This window comes from Pan paniscus, chromosome 4, assembly GCF_029289425.2.
Source record: "Pan paniscus chromosome 4, NHGRI_mPanPan1-v2.0_pri, whole genome shotgun sequence".
Taxonomy (NCBI): Eukaryota; Metazoa; Chordata; class Mammalia; order Primates; family Hominidae; genus Pan; species Pan paniscus.
The window spans coordinates 51,944,341-51,969,385 of record NC_073253.2 but is presented as its reverse complement, the minus strand read 5'-3'; the positions used below and the strand labels follow the sequence as shown (position 1 = coordinate 51,969,385).

Here is a 25,045-nt window from a genome sequence, read left to right as displayed (position 1 = left end):
AAATAAAAATGAAAGAATAAATAATAAATTCATTGAGCCTGTTTTTGACCCCCTTGCTGTTCTCTCATCATATGAGCTTTTGTTTTCCTTAAAGAGATAATTTACCAAAGAGGAAAAGAAGAAAGTCTAAAATAAGGGATCTACAACTTCTCAGCCCATTTTTGACCAAGCCTGGGAGTGGTCTCACTGTCAATTTCTTGCTTTTCCTCCTCTGCTCATCTTTGCATTTGAGAAGGCAAATACAACAAGCAGGAGAGGGACAAGCTTACCTCCCTCCCTTGCATGCTCTTTGCAGCAATTACCCTCTTGTGAAAATCTCTCCACTGGCAGATTAGAAGTTCAAAAAGCCTCGCCTCATTGCTGACCTAAATAGAATTGTGGCAGCTGATAAGGCCAGGCAGCTCTGGGGTCTGCAACTGGAGGCTGGCTAGGGAAGGGCCAGGAGCCACCTCTGCTTCCCCAGCATCCCTGGGCGCACAGTCTGGTGGATTATTGACAATGCTGAGTGATGTGGATGGCATTTATTAATTTTCAATAGCTGCTATAAAATGAACTTCACGCCATCTGCAAAATTAGGATTCAGAAGCAGCCCTGGATATTAAAATATTTGTGGCTGCTTCTGCTATTATATAAGATTTTACATTTTATAGACTCCCTGTGGGACTCAAAGTGTAAATTAAGATACATATTTAGAAGGCAGTAAATAAACTTAGGAAAGCAGCAGTACAATTAATGAATGGACAAAAAACTGCATATGGGAGGAAAAATAGTTATTCTACATAGAGTCAAAAGCTAAATGGGATTTAAACATTCTCCTGACACCACCGTTAAGACATAAATATCAAAAATAATATACTAGAATTCATAAGGAAGATTTTTTAGCAAAGTGAATAAACAACTCTATGTATAACAGAGAGATCCAGAGAGTAATAGGCTTCCTCTTCCTTACCATCCCACTGGACTCTGGAACTTGTCTAATTATTCAAAAGCCTTCTATAATATTATCTCCAACAGAGCAAATGTTTTGATCAAACAGATTCCATGGAAAGCATTCCAAGGCCTTATTCTAATGTCACCCAATTTTCTAGGATAATTACCATATTGTGTCACTTTCTCTTTACCCAACATTCCTAATGAAGACACAATCACAGTACGATTCAAAGATGTAATGGCAAATCACAGTCAATCACTATTAGTTCCCTAGGCATCCCGGTTTGACTTGCAGATCCCTCGTGGGCAGGACCGTCACCCTTTTGAATGAGGGGTGCTCATTGTGGTGTTGGCCCTAGGGTAAGACCGGCTGCAGAGGGACAAGTCCCTGCCTCTGGTAGGATTTTAAAAAAGAAAAAAGAATAACAGTAGTTTTAGTATTTGTCTAGAAAGTTCTCTCCAACATTCCTTCCATGTGCCCTTTGAGGTAGCACAGGTAACACAGAGGAAAGCTGGTCTCTCATCTCCTCTAGCAATGCAATAGTGTGTTGGCCCATGTTCATCCATGATGGCTGTGATCATGTCTGATGCCTCAAAACAAATGTGTGTTAGGGTGCCCATCCCCATGAGACCAGCCTCACAATCAAGACCAGGAGCCCAACTGGCAGGGAAACAGGCAACAGTGGGTTACAAGAGAATAACTGATTCCATGGATATTTTCATGCTGTGGCTGCCCAGGACGAGGCCACCACCCATGCCCTCACTCTCTCTCCCAATCTGCTCTTTCCTTCTGGCCACACTTCCATTCCACATCAATCAAGCCCCAGCCTCAGGAGGCTGGCCTCTCCTGATTCGCCTCTGAAATGCTACTGGTACTAATGGCAGTTGGAGCCTTAGGAAACCATTCCCTGAAGTATCACTCAACTGAAACGTAATCCAGAGATAGAAAAGGTTCTGGCCTGCTGCTTTGTATTAGAACAAAAATAATCATGGTAATAGCTTGCATTCTCCTTGATACCTTTCATTCAATAATGTCAAGCAATTTGTATGCAAGTAATTAAGAAAACACGCCTTTGTGATAAGTTACTAATTTAGCTCCCATTTTAAAGAGAGACAGAAAGAGACTTAATGATTTTCCCCATGGGAGACCAGAGTAGGTAGCAGAAGCATTGGGTATGCAGTGATTTGTGGCATAAGATCTCTCATGTTCGTCTCTAATCCCCAATATTGGGCTCACAAAATTGCTTCGGAGCGGGAGTTGGTCTTGAGTCTCTAGGGTGGTGTTGTGTTCTATTCAAGAGCTGCCTGGTTTTGCTGTGGGGGCAGTTGCATTTCATAGCTGTTGGTGCATATTTTTGTACTCTCCTTTCATCACATGATGTATATCATTCCCCTCGCTGGCATTTCCAATCACTGAGAGCAGCAGAACCAAGGAATGAATTGGAGCACTGTAATTTTTCCCCTTCATTGATTTGGGGGGAGGAAGAGAGGGGCTGGGGAGGGGAATGGGTAAGGTGAAATGTTCTTTCAAATCTCCCACCCGCATCACAATTCTGTGTTTCTTGTACCTCAGGACTGTTCATTCAGGCTCCCCCATCTTCCCATTCCACCAGCCTCTGTCAGGCTCCCAACAGGCCAAAACTGCTTTGGTCCTCAGACCACTGGGGCCATTGGCCCAGAGGGCACCATGCAACCCCGGACCCGGCTGCTGCCTGCCTGCCTGCCTGCCTGCCTGCCTGCCTGCCTGCCTGCCCCCTCCTGCTCATAAACTTGGCTGTTTGTCAGAAAGAAGTTTAGAAGTTTAGATTTAGGGTAGGAAATGACATTTCATATTAGAAATAGCATTATTTGGTGGTGGTGGTCATTATATGTAATTATCCTTTTCATGTTGATATGCCACGTATTTTGAGCCTGTTGTTACTGGAAGATATGCCATTAAACTCCTATTTCATTCATATGAAATTTAAGCAGACAAAGGGAAAAGGACAATTACTAGATTGCTTTTAAATGCATTTTTTCACTCCAAGGCCGACCAAGAACTTGGAGAAAATTGGGTGGAGGTATAAAAATCCTTTCGTGAAGTAGACAGAACTTGGAGAGGGAAGATGGAATTTATAGTTGCTATTAAAATGGTTGTTGGTGTTCTTGAAGGTAACTATGAGCTCTGTTCTTAAATAACCTCGATAATTATAGCACTAATTAGCACAGGTAGGCACACATGAAAGTGTAAGTGTAACATGCAAATAGATAAATATACTGGCAACTGTATCGATAAAGCACTCTGCAAACATAAACTGCTATATAAATGGGAATTAATTACATAAGTAGGCATACAGGATGGGATGGTTATTCATATAACTGCAAAGATAAACAGTATGCACAAACAGGCAATGCATGCTTTTGAGAACGAAGCTTCTCCACACCTCCCATCTCCCCAGCCTCCCTTAGTAGTAAGTAAACTGTCAGGGAAAACGGAGGCTCTGGCCCTCTGTGGTCCAGTCTGATAGCCAGTGGTCACATGTACCTGAAGAGCCCTTCAAATTTTGCAAGTCCCAAATGAAATATGCAGGAGTTTAAAATAGACAACAGATTTGGGGTGGCTATTTGGTGTGGGACAGGGAAGAGAATGTAGACTACCTCATTAATAATTTTTATATTGATTACAAATGGAAATGATAATATTTTAGATATCTTGGGTTAAACAAAGTCAATTATTAAAATAGATTTTACCTGTTTCTTTTTACTTTTTTAATATGGCTACTAGAAAATTTAGAATTATGTTTGTGGCTTACAGTACATTTCTATTGGACAACATGCTCTGGATTCATGAACTTAAGTTTGTGGGAGCTATAGAAGAAGTCAAAGATAAGGAGCACCAATCAGCTCCCTAGGCTATGTTCTGCCTTGTAATCTCCTGCCTGTGAAATATAAGGGAGGCTAAACGAAGGCTGTTTCTCCATGCTGTGAAGGTTGGTGGTGAACAAAATGGTCAGGCAATCCTCATCAGCCTGGGACATGCAACTTTTGGCACCACACACATACTAAAATAAAGCAGCCAGGGGCATGACTGGCTATTTGGGCTTCTTACCTGGGCAGGTGGAAGAAAGAAAACTTCAGGTTTATCACGCCTGCATTTTGGCAGACTCCTGTCTGACTGTCAGGCATGCCAGCTGTTAGTTATTCATGAGCAGAGAACGGGGTTGGGGCAGATGTAAGGGAGACTTACTTGGGAGTGGGAGATGGAAATGCTGGTTCAGTGTAGCTGCTGGAGGAGGTTTGCCTCAGAAGCCACCATACACTGGCCTTGCAGTGCACCTATTTGTCCCAAATGAAGAGGACTTACAAGAATACATTTATGTGTCACCTGACACAGTGTTTAATTGTTAGATAAATGTTGGTAATTGTGAAGCAAACTCTAGTTATGGTGCTAACTATAACTCAGGTTATCGTGCTCTAGTCCTCTTTGAGTGGGTTATTGAAAGCACTTGAATTCTTATTTGCATGTTATTTGCATAAACTCATGTAGTAAGTTCAAAAGGCTGTAACTCCAAGAAAGCACAATTCAGGTAGATTAACTTAATTAGAACAATACCCTACAATTGAGTGCAAATCTCATATTCGAAGATCAATGCATTTGAAGAATATAACAGATTTGTAAACCACTGGATCCCATTCCAACTCATACACCACGATACACAACCTGCACAGAGCTGACAACAGGTGCCCTTTTTCTGACATCATGTCTCCTGTGGGCCATCAGGCACAGAAGAATATTTTTAAATGGTCTACCTTTCTCAGAAATGTTTATCTTCCAAGGCAGTTAATGTTCATCCAGTCCAATCTCTCCCTGATCCTGAGTGACCAGTGAGGGATCTAAGCCCCAGAGAGAAAATCAATTTGTCCAACATGACATAACCACCAGAGGCTGGCCCAGGACCAGAAAATGTCCCCTGGCCAGGCCCGCTTCTAATAATGGTGATGCGGGGGCTGGAATGGAACACTAGAGAAGGTTCACACACCCCAGGGATAGCCATCCAAATGTCACAACTCCCATTCTCCTCCCTCAACAATATACCTTCCTAACATCCCAGCAGGCCAGGTTAAATGCTATAAATCTTGCATTTCGCGGGGTATTCAGAATGTGATCCAGCCAGAGGGGCATTGCAGGTGGCCCTGTAGATTCCTGTCCCCATGTGAGAGACACAGCCAGAAAAGTGCCAGAGTGAGGTCTTCCAAAGTGCAGCCCGAGCAGGACCCTGGCATCTAGCATTGAAGGAGGTTTCTTCTCTGGTCCTGACTCGCAGTCCTGCACGTCTTTGCTGTCTTGCAATACACCCTTCCATACAATTCAGTGCACAGATGACTCTATTTTATTCTGATACTAATTATTATTCCTGACAAGGGAAAGAGTTCTTGGATCTCAGAAAAGAGAAAAAAAAAAAAAAAAACAACAGTAAGTTCTGATTCCCTTGGTGCATTCAGGTCTCAGTGCTTCCCTACATCTTCTCCTCTGTCACCGTGCAACCACATGCACATGCACACAGACACACACACGCACACACCTGGATGACCCTATAAGTAGGGTCAAGAATCCTCCAAGAGGCACAGGAATCACTCTTTCCTGCCATTTGTTTGTTTGTTTGTTTGTTTGGATTACCTAAAACTATACTGATTTGCATGTTGTTTTCATAAATTTGCATAGCACATTCAAGAGGCCCTTTCTCTTCAGCATCCCACACTGCTGTGGAAATGTGGCCAGTTTTCCCTGTGTTGCAAAGGCATACAAAGAAAAGCTTTATTTCTGCAAACATTTATTACAATGAAGCTTTTAAATGCTACAGCATATAGAAGGACTTTCTTTTAATTAAAGTACCAGTGTGAGGAGTTTTTATAAAGCCATCCTTTTCTTACTGTGGTCATTGGGCAGCTTGGCAGCATGAGAGTGGGTGGCCAAGGGAGGTGCAGAATGTCCTGCTCTGGGAGGGATGCATTTAAATGATCCATCTGGAACAGTTTCTAGAAATCATCTCAGCCCTGTCTGTCCTCTGAGCCTCTGAAATCCCGCTTGCCCTGTGGTTTGTGCCCCAGAACTCCCACGGTAATGTTGCCAGCAATGCTGGGCACCCCTGCCCATCTGGCTTGGCTCAGGGCTTCCTGGTCCACAAGTGAGGCTTGGAAAACTGTGTGAACTGTTGATGTGCCTTTTAGGTTTCATTTTTGGAATAATAAACACACTGTGCAGGACCACCTGATTCCAATCATTCAAAAGAAGTGGGAAAAAGGTTTTTTTTCAGCCTCATACATGAATGTGATATTATAACTCTTGTTGAAAATAAGTCATATGTGTACAGCCCTCATAGTCTCTCCCATAACAGCCTTGCCTGTGTGCAGTCCTTCCCTCCCTACTCCTGCCTAATAAGTCATCCATTCACCTTTGCTGTGTTCCTCTTACCTTTTAACAATGGACCATTCATTGAATAGAAAGTCAAGAGAAAGGGGTAGAGGTTATACAACCCAATTCCTCATAGTTCTCCAGCTCTTGCACAAGGAATGGCCAAAAAAAGAAATGGAAGAGGCCTAGCATACTGCCTCACGCCTGTAATCCTAGCACTTTGGAAGGCTGAGGCAGGAAGGAAGATCACTTGAGCCCAGGAGTTCAAGACCAGGGAGGCAACATAGGGAGGTGCTGTCTCTACAAATAATAAAAGAAAAATGGCTGAGCACAGTGGCACATGCCTGTAGTCCCAGCTTCTCCAGAGGCTGAGATGGGAGGATCACTTGAGCCTGGGAGGTAGAGGCTTCAGCGAGCCATAATTGCCACTGCATGCCGGCCTGGGTGACAGAGCGAGATTCTGTCTCAAAAAGTAATAATAATAATTGAAGAAATGAAAGGTTTACCGACAGAAAGAGGGAAAGAACTGAAAAGAGAAGAAAAACAAAGAGACTGACCTTCCCCCAGGCCATGGCTATGGGAGTTGATATGGCTTGAGGTCATGAATCATGGTTTATTTCCAGTGGAGGACTGGGTAGACCACAGGCCTTCAAGCTGCCCTGGGAAACTCCTGGCACTGCCATTGAATGGCTGTGTGATCTTGGCCAACTTGTTTAGTCTTTCAATCTGAATTTCTGGATCTCTAAAGCTGGGATGATAATACTGCAACACCTCTGCTTACTCCACAGAGTAACAGAAAGGATTAATTTATTTAATGTGTTATTTTTGACAGAAACCTATGTTGGGCTTTCATGAGACTGCTTCCTTCATCCTTTACACTACTTCTCAAAAAGTAGCTACAAAAGGAGCTTGAATTCCAGTACATTTTTTGTTTCTTTTTTTAAAAAGTCAATCCACAAATATTTCTGGACATTCTACTGTGTGTTCAACCTGCACCATATAAACTGTGATATACAAAGGTACCAAATGTCCCCCATTCTAGGCACCCCCAGGCCCAACTGCCCTCCTCCATGGCCTGCTGCTAAGGTCCCAGCAGGCTTCAAGGCTGAGACCATTGTGAGCAAACGTTAAGAGTGGCTCGCTCATGTTCAAGTCATTTACGTGAATTTTTTTTTTTTTTTTTTTGAGACTGAGTCTCACTCCATGGCCCAGGCTGGAGTACAGTGGTGCAATCTCTGCTCACTGCAACCTCCGCCTCCCAGGTTCAAGCCATTCTCATGCCTTAGCCTCCCGAGTAGCTAGGATTACAGGCATGCATCTCCCATGCCCGGCTAATATTTGTATTTTTAGTAGAGACAGGGTTTCACCATGTTGGCCAGGCTGGTCTCAAACCTGACCTCAAGTGATCCGCCTGAATCCATCTAGCAAAGTGCTGAGATTACAGGCATGAGCCACCACGCCCCGCTTCAAGTCATTCACGTGAATTTTTAATCTTTGTGAATGCACGCAAATCCATACAAATTTCAAGATAACATTTTCCATACCTAGACTATGATTCAAGTGATCTTGCCTGGTCTCCAACCATCACCATCCATGTGACCAGATTCAGTGAACACTTCTCTGCTCTCATCTTATTTGGCTGCTCAACCAATTTGTCCACTTCCTCTTTCCTGGAACACTCTCTTGGCTTTTCTCACACTGCTCTCACCCTTTCTTCACCTCAATGCATTTTTCCTTTTTCTCTCTCCTCTCTTGTCTTTACCCACCCCCACCCTCAGTTTTACATTGCTCATCACAAAGTAACTGTAAAAGGAGCTTGAACTTGAGTCTATCCTCTGAAGAGTTGATACTCCTCAGGGCTTAGTCCTACCCTCCTTCCTCCCTCCCTCCTTCCCTCCCTCCTTTCCACTCTTTCTCCTTCCCTTCTTTTCCTGTCTATACTTTTCCCCTATGTAATCTCATCATTTCCAATGTTTAATTCCATGATATACTAATGAGTGCCCAGTTTATAACTTCAGCTCATACTTCTCAGAGATCCATATTTACATATTCAACCACCTAGCTGACGTTCTTCACCTATCTCAGAAATTTCTCAGATTTAACATTTTTAACATTTTCAAAATAGAAACCTTGGTTTCCGATTCCCAAACCTGCCTTTGCTCCTCCACATATCTTCCATGTACATCCACCCAGCACCCGGCGCCAAACCATGGGATCACGTTTTGTTCTCCATTTCCCTCCACACCCAGCAGCCGATCTATCAGCAAGTCCTTTCAAGTCTACCTGAAACATGTGTCATGAATCTGCCTCTCTCCCCCACTGCCATGCCAGTCCAAACCACCATCATTTCTCACCTGCTCCACTTTAACACTTCCCAACTTGTGTCTCTACTTGCACTGTGCCCCCAACACAACTCAGTCCACTCTCCACACAGCAGGACTGTAAGTTATAAAACAAATCAGATCAACATCAAATATAAATTGAATCGTGCCATTCCCCTGCTTCAAACTTTTAATGGCTTTCTAGTTCATGTCAATAAAATATAGTGTCTTTACCATAAGCCCAGCATGATCTAGTCTCCACCTATCTCCCCCACCTTATCTCATGCCAAGCTTTCCCCTTAATCAGTGATTTCTAGCCACACTGATCTTCTCTTAGTTCCCCAAACACATCCAACTCATTACTGATTCAGGATCTTTGTATGCAGTAGTTTTTCCTACCTGTAGCTCTTCCCCCTTAAATTAGAATGCCATATCCTCAAGAGGCCTTCTCATAGAACCCTATCTGAAGACAATATCCCTCACACTTTCCTTACTTTCTGCATTGGCTCATTGTTTCTTTATTAAGCTTGTCATAAATTTAATTGTTTTTATTGAACAAGGTTCTGATAAAACTTGTTTCTTCTGTGTCTTTCAGTAAAATGTGAGCCCCATGAAGGCAAGAATGAATCATGTCTAACTTGTTCCCCATTATTGTATCCACACTGCTTAGCACAGAGGGAATGAATGAAGTAATGAAGATCAGATAATATTATCAAAAGTTTTCATAAGCCTGTTCCTCAAGCTACAATACCAGTTTGGGACATACTTTAGCCATCTATTCCTGTGGAAACTTCTAAATAGCTGTCCTTGGTAGATGCAAGTCTCTTACACACCATAGTCTTACTGACGAAAATTAGATACCCTGGAAAATGACTAAAGTTGAAATGACATATGATTTCTAATTTGACTTTTCCAGGGAAACAGTGTTCTCAAATAGCTTTTCATAGAGATAACAATTAGCCCAACATTTAACTAACTGAAACGGAATAACTATTGTCTAAACCAGGATACTTCTAAGAGTAAAAAGGTTTACTTTTCACTTTAAATAATTTAGGAACCATAGGTGTAAATTAAGACTATTCCAGGCAAATCAGGGCAAGCCCTAACATTTAAAAATATTCTCTTTGACTATGTGGTTTATTCTTCCTAGAGCTTGCAATTAAACAAGTTAATGTACTGGCAAATGATAAAATTATATTCAGATAATATGGCCTAATAACCTATTCCACAAAGTTCCTGCCTTTTTCTCCACAACGATGATCTATTTTGTATGACAACAAATCACCAGGTAAGGCAACACATTTTTAAATATGTTGGGATCCAAAAGAGTTTCTTTAGGGAGAATTTGATAGGCATCTTTGAGGGAATATTTGAAAGAGATTTGCAGTCCCTTGACAAATAACTTTTTGATAAATCAATAAATATCAAATATTTAGTAAATATTTAGTAATATTTAGTAAATTTAGTCAAAAACCAGAACCACAATGCAGTTCTCATGATGCCCAGTTCAGTATGCAGTGATGTACAAATAAAATTCAGAATACAGTATCTTTAGAACAAAAATAATAGTTAATATTTACTGAGCCCTTATCATATGCTATATCTAATGTAAAATACACCTTACATTTCTAGGAAAATGAGTACTCAGAACAACATTCAGGGGTACCTAGTATTAATCTCATTTTGCATATAAGGGCCCAAAGGTTCAGAGGTTTTAATTAATTGCCTAAGATCACAAAATAGCGGCAAAGCCAGGATCACCCCCAGATATGCCCTTCTCCAAAGCCCAGATTCTTAGCCATTGTTTACCTCTAAGACTGTTTATATTCCTGACTTCCTTTTCTGTTGCTTTTCAGAGGTCTGGCTGCCATTCACACTGGGGTGCTCTTCTTCCACTTGGCAGCGTGCTACTTTATGTGCTATGATGGAACATTAACAAGGGTGTCTTTGACAAGTGCTCAGGGATTGCTACCGGTTGGGGCCTGCCTGTCTTGTACCTGCCTAGAGGCAATGAACCACACAGTGTTACAGCTGAAAGAGATCTTGGATATTCCCTGGTTCCACCTCCTGATTTTACACATGAGAAAATGAGAGAAGTGAATGGACTTGCCCAAGGTCACATAGCCTTGTAGTCAAAAGCCAGAACCACAACGCAGTTCTCCTGATGCCCAGTTCAGTATGCAGTGATGTAGAAATAAAATTCAGAATACAGTATCTTTAGAACAATGATCTCATGTAAATATTTTATAGACTGTATGGTACATCTCATGTAAATATTTTATAGACTGTATGGTACATAATATACATTTAGGAAAACAGTGCAAATATTTTGTAGGCTGTGACATAATTGTCAAGTTTGGGATTAAATCCATGGTCCCAAAGCAATGCAGCACATGTATGGTACAAAACAATATGCTGGGGTCTGAGCAGCTGTCCCTAAACTGTGTTTGCATTTCCTAGAGTGGCAGAATTCAAACTGCATAGCCAGCTCTGAATTTGCACAACTGCTAGGGGAGTGCGGCCTGTGGAAAAAGAGCTAAGCAAAGGGATTGCACATCCCTAGGAGTTTCAGACTACCAAGAGGGTGAAGCCCTGGTCACACTAAAGGACTCAGATTGAAAAAGCAAGCTGTGGCCAGATATCCCAGTCCACTCTGGGATGCTGTAGTCTCACCTGTGGCCAGCTAGAAGCTGCTCCTTTAACCCAGTGTGAAAGTAAAGGTAACCATGCTGCAGCATTGGAGAAAGACCCAATGGCTCAGAACTGCTTGGGCGTATTCTTCTTTTCATCTTTTTTTAAATTTTTGTGGGCGCATAGTATTTGTCTATATTTACAGAGTACATGAGATGTTTTGATACAGGCATGTAATGTGAAACAATCACATCATGGAGACCGGGGTATCCATCCCCTCAAGCATTTATCCTTTGCATTACAAAAAATCCATTTACATTCTTTTAGTTATTTTCAAATGTACACTTAAGTTATTATTGACTGTAGTTGCCCTGTTGTGCTATTAAGTGGTAGGTCTTATTCATACTTTCTAACTATCTTTTTGTACCTATTAACCATCCCCACCTCCCCTCCCATTCTCCACTACTCTTGCCAGCCTCTGATAACCATCAGAAATTCTTGTCTAGACCAATGTCCTGGAGATTTTCCACAATGTTTATTGTAGAAGTTTCATAGTTTGAAGTCTTAGCTTTAAGTCTTTAATCCATTTTGATTTGAGTTTTCTACATGGCAAGAGATAGAGGTCTAGTTTCATTCTTCTGCATGTGGATATCCAGTTTTCCAACTACCATTTATTGAAGAGACTGTCTTTTCCCCAGTGAATGTTCTTGGCACTTTTATCGAAAATGGATTCACTGTAGGTGTGTGGATTTGTTCCAGGGTTCTCTATTCTGTTCTGTTGGTCTAAGTCTCTGTTTTTATGCCTAATGCATAAAAACATTTGGTTACTATAGCTCTGTAGTATAATTTTAAGTCAGGTAATGTGATTGCTCCAGTTCTGTTCTTTTTGCTCAGGATAATTTCAGCTATTTTGGGTCTTTTACGGTTCCATATGAATTTTAGGATTGTTATTTCTATTTCTGTGAGGAATGTCATTGATATTTTGATAGGAATTGCATTGAATCTGTAATAAAACCCATATATGACAGACTACAGCTAGTATCATACCAAATGGGGAAAAATTGAAAGCCTTTCCTCTAAGATCTGGAACACTACAAGGATGCTCACTGTTACCACTGTTATTCAACATAGTACTGGAAGTCCTATGCTTTGGGTAGTATGTGTTTCCACAACACAGCTATTTTGAATTCTGTCTGAAAGGTCACATATCTCTGTTTCTCCAGGATTAGTCACTGGTGCCTTATTTAATTTATTCAGGGAGGACATGTTTTCCCTGGATGCTAGTAGATGTTCTTTGGTGTCTAGGCATTGAAGAGTTGGGTATTTAATGTAGTCTTCACTGTCTGGAATTGTTTGTACCCAGTCTTCTTGGGAAGGCTTTCCAGGTATTTGAAAACACTTGGGTGTTGTGATCTAAGCTGTATCTGCCTTAGGTGGAACCCCAAGTCCAGTAATGCTGTGGTTCTTGCAGACTCGTAGAGGTACCTCCTTGGTAGTCTTAGACAAGATCTGGAGAATTCTCTGGATTACCAGACTCTTGTTCTCTTCCCTTACTTTCTCTCAGACAAATGAGGTCTCTTTCTTTTTTCTAAGCCACCTGAAGCTGGGAGTGGAGTAACACAAGCACCCCTGTGGCCATCAACAGTATGACTGTGCTGGGTCAGACCTGTAGCCACCACAGTACTGGGTCTCACCCAAGGCCTGCTATAACCACTGCCTGGCTACTGCCTTTGTTTGCTGCAGGCCCTGGGACTCTCCAATCGGCAGGTGGCAAAGCCAGCCAGGCTTGTGTTCTTCCCTTCATGGCAGCAAGGTCCTGCAAGCCCTGGATGGGTCCAGAAGTTGCTGTCTAGAAGTCAGGGTCTAGAGTCAAAAATCTTAGATGTGTACCTGGTGTTCCAAAAGCAATGGCAACAAAAGCCAAAATTGACAAATGGGATCTAATTAAACTAAAGAGCTTCTGCACAGCAAAAGAAACTATCATCAGAGTGAACAGGCAACCTACACAATGGGAGAAAATTTTTGCAATCAATCCATCTGACAAACAGCTAATATCTAGAATCTACAAAGAACTTAAACAAATTTACAAGAAAAAAACAAACAACCCCATCAAAAAGTGGGCAAAGGATATGAACAGACACTTCTCTAAGAAGACATTTATGCAGCCAACAAACATATGAAAAAAAGCTCATCATCACTGGTCGTTACTGAAATGCAAATCAAAACTACAATGAGATACCATCTCATGCCAGTTAGAATGGCGATCATTAAAAAGTCAGGAAACAACAGATGCTGGAGAGGATGTGGAGAAATAGGAATGCTTTTACACTGTTGGCGGGAGTGTAAATTAGTTCAACCATTGTGGAAGACAGTGTGGAGATTCCTCAAGGATCTAGAACCAGAAATACCATTTGACCCAGCAATTCTATTACTGGGCATATACCCAAAAGATTATAAATCATTCTACTATAAAGACACATGCACACAAAATGTTTATTGCAGCACTATTCACAACAGCAAAGACTTGGAACCAACCCAAATGTCCATCAATGATAGACTGGATAAAGAAAATGTGGCACATATACACCATGGAATACTATGCAGCCATAAAAAAGGATGAGTTCATGTCCTTTGTAGGACATGATGAAGCTGGAAACCATCATTCTCAGCAAACTAACACAAGAACAGAAAACCAAACACCACATGTTCTCACTCATAAGTGGGAGTTGAACAATGAGAACACATGGACACAGGGAGGGGAACATCACACACTGGGGCCTGTCTTGGGGTGGGGAGCTAGGGGAGGGATAGCATTAGGAGAAATACCTAATGTAGGTGATGGGTTGATGGGTGCAGCAAACCACCATGGCACGTGTATACCTATGTAACAAACCTGCACATTCTGCACATGTATCCCAGAACTTAAAATATAATTTAAAAATTTTAAAAAGAGGTGTACCTTGTATTCTATTGCATTGCAGCTGAGCTAGCACTCAAACCACAAGACACAGTCCTTCCCACTTTTCTCTCCTCTTTCCAAAGTCAGAGGAGCCTCACCCCATAGCCACCACCACCACAGGCCACAGGGAGTACTGCCAGACTACCGCCTATGTTCCCTTAAGACCCAAGGGCTCTTCAGTCAGCTTGTGGTAAATACTGCCTGGCCTGGGACTCACCCTTCAGGGCAGTGGCTCCCCTCTGGTCCAGGGCAGGTCCAGAAATGCCATCCAAGAGCCAATCCTGGAATCAGGAACCCCAAGAATCTACTTGGTACTCTACTCCCCTGTGTTTGTGTTGGTACCTAAGGTGTAAGGCAAAGTTGCGTTTACTTTTCCTTGTGCTTTTCTCAAGCGTAAGGCGTTTCACCCCATAGTCACCAAAGCTGGTAATGTGCTGAGTCTCACCTGAAGCCAACAAGTCTCAGAGGCTCACCCAAGGCCTTCAACGTAGTACATGGGAATCGCTGCTGGTTATTCAGGACCCAAGGTTTCTTCAGTTAGCAAGTGTTGAATGTTGCCAGGACTGGGTCCTTTCCTTCAAGGCAGCATGTTTCCTTCTGGCTCAGGGTGTGTCTAGAAATGTCATCAATGAACTAGGTCCTGGAACGGGGGCCTCATGACTCTGAGCAGTGCCCTATCCTGCTGTGGCTGAGCTGGTATCCAAGATGCAGGACAAAGTCCTCCCCACTCTTCCCTTGTCTCCTCAACCAGAAGGAAGGGACCTTTTTTGGAGTCACAAGCTGTGCAGCCTGGGGTTAGGGGAGGGGTAATGCCAGCATTCCCTTAGCCACCCCAGCTGGTGTGTCAGTAGGTTGTTTGCCCCCACCGTCCCCCAGTCCACTGTCTCTGGGCCTAGTTCAGCACTAGGACTTACCCAACAGTTACAGTCCTTGTGGGCCAGACTGCTTTCAAGTTTACTTAAAGACCCAGAGTACTTTATTCCTTGGTGGCAAGGTTTGTGGGAAATGGAATTCTGACCACTGTGATCCACAATTCCCCTCCGGCTAGGGCTGGTTTAAATGCTCCCCCCATGGGTGGGCATCAGCTGAGTTTGGACCAGTTTTCCTTTCTGCTCTAACAGGGCTGCACTAAGTTCAATGCCTCACAATTGCTTTGCTCCCCCTCCATTAATGTCCAGAGATGTTCTCTGAACCACCCTGTCACTGCTGAGTGGGAGCGAGGAGGGAGTGGTATCAGTGATTCAGGACTGTTTTTCTAACCATTTCAGTGCCTCTTTCAATGATATGAACTTAAAACCAGGTACTAGGAGGGCTCACCTGATTTTTGGTTCTTATGAAGGTGATTTTTCACATAGATAGTTGTTAACTTGGTGTCCTTGCTGTGGGGATGATCAGTGGAGCTTTCTATTCTGCCATCTTGCTCTGCCTCTCTCCTGCTGACAGTATTCTTACTCTGGAAGAAATCCCCTTTCCTTACTTGTCCTTTACCCAGATCTTCTTTCTCCCTCATTCCTACTGCACTGGCCATTTCTCCATTGTTATAATGTTGGAGGGAAGTGGCCAAAAAGCACAGACAAATGGCCTTCAACAAAGAAAACAGTGTTTTATTGCTGTTAACAATTTGCAACTGAGTTCACCCTAGAACGGTAAAATGTATATCAAAAGAAACAGTAGAAACTTTTAATGACTGACAACCAGTCCGTCTCCTCCCCAAGTCCATATCATACTTCCTTCCTTGACTCTCACATTATTTCAAATTTTAACCATTAAAAGAGTATTCCTGCGGCCTGCACCCTACCCAGCTCCTGGTTCCCCATCTCCTTCTACTCTCAGCTGAGTCTTCCAAACACTCCCCTAAGAAACACCAGCCAATCTCAGGCTGTGAAACAAGCTGGTCCTTTCCCATCAGACATGGGAAGTCCACGTAGAACACACAGAGCCCAATGACATAAGCCCATCTTGCTGCTAATCCCCAAGTTTTAACCCCAGTCCATGCTGGTGGCTTGGCCTCTGCCCTCTTCCTGAGACCAAGGTCCTGCCTCCTACTCCTACTTCAGGAACCAAGCCCCTGTCTTGGTCTTTATGACTGGGTCTCTCTTGATAAACCATCATCAGGAACAGACCTAGGAATTTTTAGAGGCCTTAAGCACTCCAAATAGCATGTAATTCCTTCACTTTTCCATCCAATTTAAAATTCAAAATAAAAAATATTATATCATAAAGTTTTTGAAATGACAGAAAATTTACATAAATACTGATGTTAAAATAGCTTCTTCCTATAGTTTCTATCTTTCTCTCTTTGTGTGTGTAAATATGTGCGTGCATGCACCAATGCTTTGCTGGGGCCAGACTGGGGCCCAGCTTCACCAGTCCTCATCCCTAACCCATAGTTTTCTTTTTCTTTCTAAACCCCAGAAACAAGGTCAAGCATTGTGGCAGTGACAGCAAGCATGCCTCCTGACTTGCCTCCTGTGACAGAGACTGGGCTATTCGAAACATATGCTTCCCTTATGTCATATTCAGTTGTAAGTGGAAAGTGGCTGTCTGTCCCAGGATGCTTGCCTCCAGCTGTGGCCATGTAACTAGTTCTCCCCATCAGAATATGTGAATGCCATGTGTCTCTTCCAGGCCAAATGTATAAAAGCCGGCGCACTTTCTCTGTTCTCTCTTTCTTCTTTCACTGGTTACATAAAGACAATAAGAAGGCCTTGGAGGGTAAGGGAGCCATAGATGGAGTGTCTTGCTCCCCAAATCACCCCATGTAGGAAAGCTTTAGCTGATGAGGAGAACCCAATTTTCTCTGAGATGTGGGAAGTGAACATCTATTGTGTTTGAGCCATTACCTACTTGAGGGTGCATTTGTTACAACACTTTAGCCTACCCTTACACTATCTAAATCTACACCTATCACCTGCTTTTAGACTTCTTTTTGCTTTGCTCCACAGTAATTACTTCTCAGAGTGTTGTACAAGCAGTACCGCCTTTGGAATCAGGCAAATCTGGTCCAGAGGTTTTGCTACTTCCAAGGAATATGACCTTGAGTAAATCACTTAATCTCTACAAATATAGATTTTAATCTCTAATATGAACATAATGACATAAATTTAAGTGAAGAACAAATAATATATAATATAAAGTATATAAAGAGCCTATCAAAATGCCTACATGATAGATACATAACAAACAGAGTTCTCTCCTCCCCTTTTCATTGGTCACTCCCATTAAATGAGGCCAATCTCCCAAACACCTACTGCCTTCCCAGATAACCACTTGTTGCTATTGGGATAATTATCTCCCTCTTTCTGATAAAACTTAGCCCATCAGTTTCAAGAAAGATGGAAATTAATGTATTAACAGATTTAAGATAATGTTCTCCAATCACCTTCCAGGCCTCAGTTGTCTTCCTCTCCCCCATGGCCTGACCATTTGCTTCAGGGTAATGAACCATGATTTTTGACAATACAGATATGATTCAACAAACATCTTAATATCAATTTGGGTGATAGCAGGGCTGTTGCCTGAAATGACAGATTTGAGAAATGGATCTGCCTCAGGTAAGTGGCACTGAGCCGTGAACAGAAAATAACTCTGATGGTGCAGCATAACATGCAAAGAAGACTGCCACAACTGAGTTCTTCCCTTGTGCAACTGCTTCACTAACTTCAGCTAGGGGAATCCTCATTAGTTGCTGAAGATCCCAATCCCCTTTGAGAAAGAAGTTTGTATATCTTTCTTGCAGTCTCCTGCACTATGACTTGCTCAAAGGAATTACTAGTCCATAGAAGAGTCAGTTTCCAAATGAGAAAGAGGGAGAATTTGAAAACCCAGCCAAGCTTCTGATGCCATCATTTCTCACTACCACGTGGTGTGTTGCTGTTGATGATGGGGCCTGCACTGTGCCACAAAACACTCATTCCTTCAGCAGGGATACATTTGCTGGTCTAGACATCTGCACAAACAGATTAGCACCACACTGTGGTGGAAAAATACTCAACTAATAGTATTTGGGTCAATAGAGAAGTCTGGCCTTGGTTTTATATTACAACAGAACGAACTCACCCTCACCAAAAGAAGAGGGTGAGGGAGAGAAGTTCTTATATTGAGCTAGTTTTCCTGTCTAGGCTACCTCCATCCTCCTAATAACATCTTTATTGGCGTCACTGGTTAATAGTATTGCCTGCTGGCCTTGTGTGCCTGTGTATCAGTGTATTCCCTCTCAGATCCAAAGTTACCCTCATTACCTGCTTAACAATAATGTAGCTGGACTCTGTGAATATTTCTCCCTCACTAAGCAACACAACTTACCTTTCTCAGAAGAAGGCCCTAGAGAGACATTGGATCAGAAAATGTTTCTCCTCCTCGTTCTGGTGTCCTTTCTTGAGGCTCATGCAGCATGCATTTTTTTTTTTTACAACATCCAGTTCCCACAGCATGCAGTTTCTGTAGCACCCAGCTCTTGCAGCACATAGCTTCAGCAACACTCTGCTCCTACAGCATGCCATGGTCAGCAGCATATGGTAGCCAGTAGCACACACCACCTTCCAATGGGGAGCTTTCTTCCATAACCTCCCTTGGGTGGCTTCGGAGTGGAGTGATGGCAGTGGAGTGCTAGTACCTTCCCATTAAATGCTTCCCCAGGCATTTCAGAGACTATTTCTCAATGAGTGATGTGGTCTAGGCATCTTCCCTTAGAGGATTTAGCCCAGAACCCTGCAGAGTAGCTTTGCCATGAGTTCTAAGGCACAGTACCTCAGTGAACTTCTATACCATTCAATGAACCTGAGCTCTGCCCTCACCAATGAAGTCTGGATATCAGCTTTATGGGGAAGAGGTGCCTCTCTCTGGGGCACTGTACCCCAGCTCTAGGAATAGTGGCTATTCCATATATGTTACTCTTGTATTCCTCAGCATTCTTTTTACCTCTTATTAACTAGACCCTCATTTCTCCAATCCCCTCTTGATAATTCTTTATATTGAATTTTCATTATTCAAATTACAGTATGTTTTATGTCTCAGGATTAGACCCTGATGGATATAAAATTGGTTCTAGGAATAGTTCCAACAGATAGGCCAGAAAAGATGGGATTTGGGTATTTATTTGGTCATGTCCTCAGACTTGAGTGCAGTAGTGAGCTCTTTGCCAAGGGAAATGGAATGTTAAGTAAAATGCAGCATCCAGTGAAATCATAACTAGTTAAATTAACACCTATGGTTGACTGGGATGGAGTGCCCATTAAAACAAGTGCCTTGGGAGCTCAGCTGGCTGCTACATTTGACCATAACGGCAGCAACGATGACTACAAGGACTGTGGTGCAGGATGGATATTTTTAAGTGTGCTTGAGCGCTTACAGAAAGAAAACAACAAACTCAGATTCTTTAAGCCCCAGTTCAAGTTATAATCTGAGAACTAGAAAGCCTTCATGATATAATCCTTGAAGCCATGGTACTAACAGTAATGAAAGACAAACAAAATGTAGTTGTTCATGTTACTTAATTACGACAAGAATTCATAGTCTCACCAAGTGTCTCATGAAAGTCAGGGCATCTAATGAGAAAGATGGGACATGGAACTTGGAATAGGGATATCTGGTTGGACCCAGATGAAACTGACAATCCTGAACTCCCAAGTCCCTTCAGCCACCCTTATCAGTGGAAGTAGCTTGCCCTCTGGTGTTTGAGAAAACTAGCCTTTCTTTGCTTAAAATCATGTGCTAACTTCACTTGAGGCAGATGTCTTGGAAAGGGATCCTCATTCTCTTCAAGACCCACCACAGACCCCCTCATTGTCATTAGACCCACAACTGGGGTTAAATCTCAGCATGTTCCAGGGGCACAGATCCACACTGTGACCCATGAAGAAATAGTTTACACACCAAAATAATTACAATAATGTTCAATCATATATGGGAATGTATTAAAAAACATGTGTGGGTATGCATTATAAGGATGTTTGACCAGGAGGATGGAATACCTCACTAGAACAGGTTAAATTCATTGATATGACTGAATTTGCTAAAGATTCCAGATTTATAATGTGTCTTTTTGTGCTGAAAGTAGGTATAACACCTTGCTTCATTGGTTAACTGAAATATGGGATCAGCAGTGCCCTACAGTTGATAATATTGAGATGCCAGAGCTGCCCCAGTGTGATGTAGAAGAGGGAATTCAAACACTTAGGGAGATAGGAATGTTAAGTAGCATTTATCATGCATACCCACTCCCAACTATATTCCACAAGAAGGCCAAGTGAGCACTTTCTTCACTAACAATGAGAAATAAATTAGTAAGGGGAGCATCCACATCACTGAAAAGCTGTATGGTTTTTCTGTCCTGTAGGCTAGGTATGACTGTGTGGATGCCATCATTGAGATGAGTTCCTTGATTTCAATAGGGATGATGAGATCCTGGAGTAGCAACTGCCAAAGACAAATTGGGTCCATCTTCCTTAAAGGGCTGCAGGGACACGATAGTAATCAGAATGTTTTGACCCACAAAGATCTTTGGAGATAGCTAGTTATAACAATGTCCCGAGGAAGGAAATAGATGAGAAGTCTATTAGGTTATCACTTGAGCTATGTAACTGGAAAAAAATCTAAGTCTGGCACCCAAAAACTTGATTGTAATGCCAAAATGGTGAGTCATAGCCTTACTCCCAGATTACATAGCTAATTCAGCTCACAAACCCAGAGCCCCTTGATTGAAGGAGAAGCTAGATCCCCTTGAAGGACTCTTTGCCATTACCACAAATATATACCATAAATCTTCCTACAAGCCTTCCCCCAAAAGATTGCTGCCATTTGCCAGAGTGATTACTCACCGGGAAAAGTCAATACCCAGACCTTTCAGGGACTGCTAGATACTAGCGTTGATCTAATGCTAATTCTTGGGGACCCAAAATGCCACCATGTCTCTGTAAGTGAGGCCTTGCTGTGGTCAGGTGACAGATGGAGTCTAAGCTCCAATCTGACCCACTTGTGGGCCCCACAGTGTGGTTGTTTTTCCAGGTCCTTAGTGTATAATTAGGGAAGGCATATTTGTCAACTATGAAAAACTCTACCTAGGTTCTCTTATCCATGACATGAAGGCCATAATACTGAAGGGTTAAGATGAAGCCCTTGAAACTTTGCCTTCCTCCCAAGAGAGTAAACCAGAAGTAATGCTGTATCCCTGGGAAAGGTGCAGAGATTAACCCCACCATTAAAAACTTGAAAGAAGCAGAAGTGGTGGTACCCAACATATCCCCACACTTTGGCCCGTGTAAGTCAGACAAAACATGAAGAAAGACCATGGACTATTGTTCACTTAACCGGGTGGTAACCCTAATTGCAACTGTTATCTAAAACATACTTTTTATTATTCATATAAAAATATTATTATTATTCAAAATGTAATATATTTGCTTGAACAAACCAATTCAGACTCTGGCACTTGATACACAGCTATTGACCTTTCTATTTTTTCCTCAGATGTTGCATGTGATGCCTGGAGGTATGCCAGCTATTTTGAAATCCTGAAGATAAAAGCAACAATAAGGAAAGCAGAACAGGAAGGTTAACAGAGCCTGGGTTTTTGATCATGTCATTTATCCACCATACTAGCCCTGATTGGCTCAACCCCTCAACTTCTCATTGCATTAAGCAAATAAACCTATTACTTACATATAGTTGTTTTCTGTTACTTGATGGTGAATGCAATTATAACTGACACAAAACTTCAAGAACAGAAGGCAAAAAGAGATTTCTCAAACTAAAAGGAAGATGGCTTGGCAATCTGCAGGTTCTATCAGTATCAGAGACACACACTTAGCTCCTTCCTACAGCTCCAGAAAGATAGAAAGATCTCCAGAAGAATACTTCCCCTATTAATCCCAAACGTGACAAAGATTCTTGACTCAAGTACTTAACACAGAAGCAGCTAAGCTATTTGCCTTTAAGAGGCTATGAGGTTTAGATGAGGAATGCATTAGCCAGATGACAATTACTTATGGAATACTTAGGTGGCCAGTATAGACTGAGGACCAGAAGACCTTCGCTGATGTTCCACACTGCCTGGGACCCACGGGGTCTTAAATGTCCGCTGAGAAGGGAGGGAGCTCCAATAGGGATGGAATTTTCTGTCAGAGGAGTAGGATGAGGGCTCAAATTCAGAATTAGAAAACTAAAGACATGTTATGTTTATTGCACAGCTGAACATGTGGAATAAAATTCATAACTATTATGCCCATAAAGTAAAAATATAAATTCCTATTTATCTTTAATTCCCATTTCTGACAAAATGCTTCTAGTATTTTTCTGTTTGACATGATCAAGAAATCATTAAAATATAGTCCTCAGAATCCTAGAAATTAAGCTTTATATGGAGCACATGAAACTACCAAGCCTTACAGAAATTTTAACTTTAAAAAGATCTTTTCTACAGCCTCCTATATCCCCCCAAACTTGTCACTCAGCACAAGCTGCAAGGAGATAAGTTATGAGATCTTAGTATTCTACTCTTCACCTGTAAGAATTCTGAAATAAACCATAACACAGTCGCATCTTATTTATATATATCAGTATAATTTAAATGTGTATTTATGCCAACAAACTACATATGTTATTCAGAAGTCACTTGAATACACTTCAAAATTGAGAGAGGCAGACATTTGTATTTCATGATTGTGTACCTAAATGCACACAGGCATCAGTTCTCTCTCTGAAAAATGAGTAGAAATTCCACAGGTCTTGGCAGCTTCATCTTTTGGGGGTTACCATTCCCTCCCCTGCCTCGGGTGAGTAAGACCTTTTCTGGTTTCTGTAGTGTAGTCAACTCTTGTTTGTATCCAGAATTAACTAGTTTGTGGATTAACCATGGGAAAAAAATTACAACTAGTAGATTAATTTTTAAAATGCAGCAATGCATGTCAACAAAAATATCTACATTTTAGAAGAGGCCAACTGCTTGAAACTACATACTAACAATGCAGGGCCACTCCTATCCCAGCCAACTGTAAACAGTCTTATCTGCTTGAAACCCCATGTTTACATCCTGCATATGGAAGGAAGAAGTACAAAGTCTTACCAGCAGTCTTGAGAATTCTGGTCAGTTTTAAACACATTGGTGCACAGTCCCTTTCTTTTAACTTTTTAGGGCAGCCAGAGGGTTCTTAGCCTGCTCCTCAAATGTTATATGATTTTAGTCTAGGATTAGAGAGAAAGAAGGGAGGCATGCTTTTCAGAACAAAACTCAAATTTTTTTGCAAAAAATCCAGGACCTGAAGCTTTTAATTTAGTGCAGGCACATGGAGGGACCAAGGTTGCAAAGAGCGAGGGGGCACATGAAGAATGGGAAGGAAAAGCCACTGAAGGAGCCGACATTAAGAAGTTCGGTAATTTAACTTCAGAGTTGTGTGGCTTGATGGTGATGCATGTGACCTGGGGTGTGAGACACTGAGGAATGACAAGATGGTGAGGTCGCCTGGTGGAGAGGAGGTGAGTGATCGCAGCAGTGCAGGGTAGAGGCTGCTAGCAAAATATGAACACTCTAGGGCTGCACTTTATCACCTAGACCATCTGCTGGATGCTTTAGGAAGCGGAGGACCATTTGCTAAGTGACAAACTGATGTCACTTTATTCTAATATTCAACAAAAGAAGAACTCCGCCAAGCAGCAGACAGTAACAACAGACTATTTTGCCACTTTTCATCAAGCAATTTGTGTGATGTTTTGAGTCCCTTAAGTATTATTCTTGCATTATGTTTATACTTTGATAACATCTGTAGAACAGGAAATGTGTCCCTAAATATTAGATGTCATTTTAAGTAAATTGTCGTTCATTAAATCCATTGTTGACACTGTTTTGCCTGAGTTTGCTTAGCTGCTTCTGAGGCTTCTCCATAACTCCTCCCACCTTTCTTGCTCTTATCCTCTCATGCACATTATCATAAACACCCAACAACTGATAGACCATGAGTACATCTCACAACGGTGCCCGTGACTTTCACTTCACATTAGAGCTGGGCACCTGGAGCTTCAGACTTGTGGTCTGCACATCTCAAAACAGAAGCCAAGTCCTTAGAAATTCCACAGGACTTGTACATGCTGTATTTTTTGTCTTTGAGAAATATATGCTTACTCTGCTATAAATGAAGAATATTGCTTCAGAAGAAGACGGCTTTTCCTCTGTATTCTGATTGATATTACTGTTGACCACACATATTTTTACACCATACACACACACACACACACACACCACACACACACACTTCCACACTTCTAAATGGTAATTTCTTTTTTTTTTTTTTCAGATGGAGTCTCACTCTGTTGCCCAGGCTGGAGTGCAGTGATGCGATCTCGGCTCACTGCAAGCTCTGCCTCCCGGGTTCACGCAATTCTCCTGCCTCAGCCTCCTGAGCAGCTGGGACTACAGGTGCCCGCCACCACGCCCAGCTAATTTTTTGCATTTTTAGTAGAGATGGGGTTTCCCTGTGTTAACCAGGATGGTCTCGATCTCCTGACCTCGTGATCCACCTTCCTCGGCCTCCCAAAGTGCTGGAATTACAGGTGTGAGCCACCGCGCCTGGCCTCTAAATGGTAATTTCTTATGCAAGATGCTTTGCCCTGACCTTCTCTACTTTTACTATTGTCTTTGTCACTGAAACATCTATGTGTAGCTTATAATAGCAGATTTACAAGTGATTTAAAGATAAACTGTTATGTTTAAGCAAATGCACACTCTTTTTCTTAAAATTTAGATTTCTAGTTCTCAAGCAAATTGGTACAACTGTCAGAGCTTGTTGAGATTAATGCAATTAAAAACTTCCTGCAGACAGG

At 42.0% G+C, this 25,045-nt stretch overlaps 1 pseudogene; it reads right to left on the bottom strand.

Moving 5' to 3' along the window:
• The window catches only part of LOC134730475 (uncharacterized), a 50,709-nt pseudogene extending 34,948 nt beyond the window's left edge, over nt 1-15,761 (bottom strand).
• Between the last annotated feature and the right edge of the window lie 9,284 nt (nt 15,762-25,045).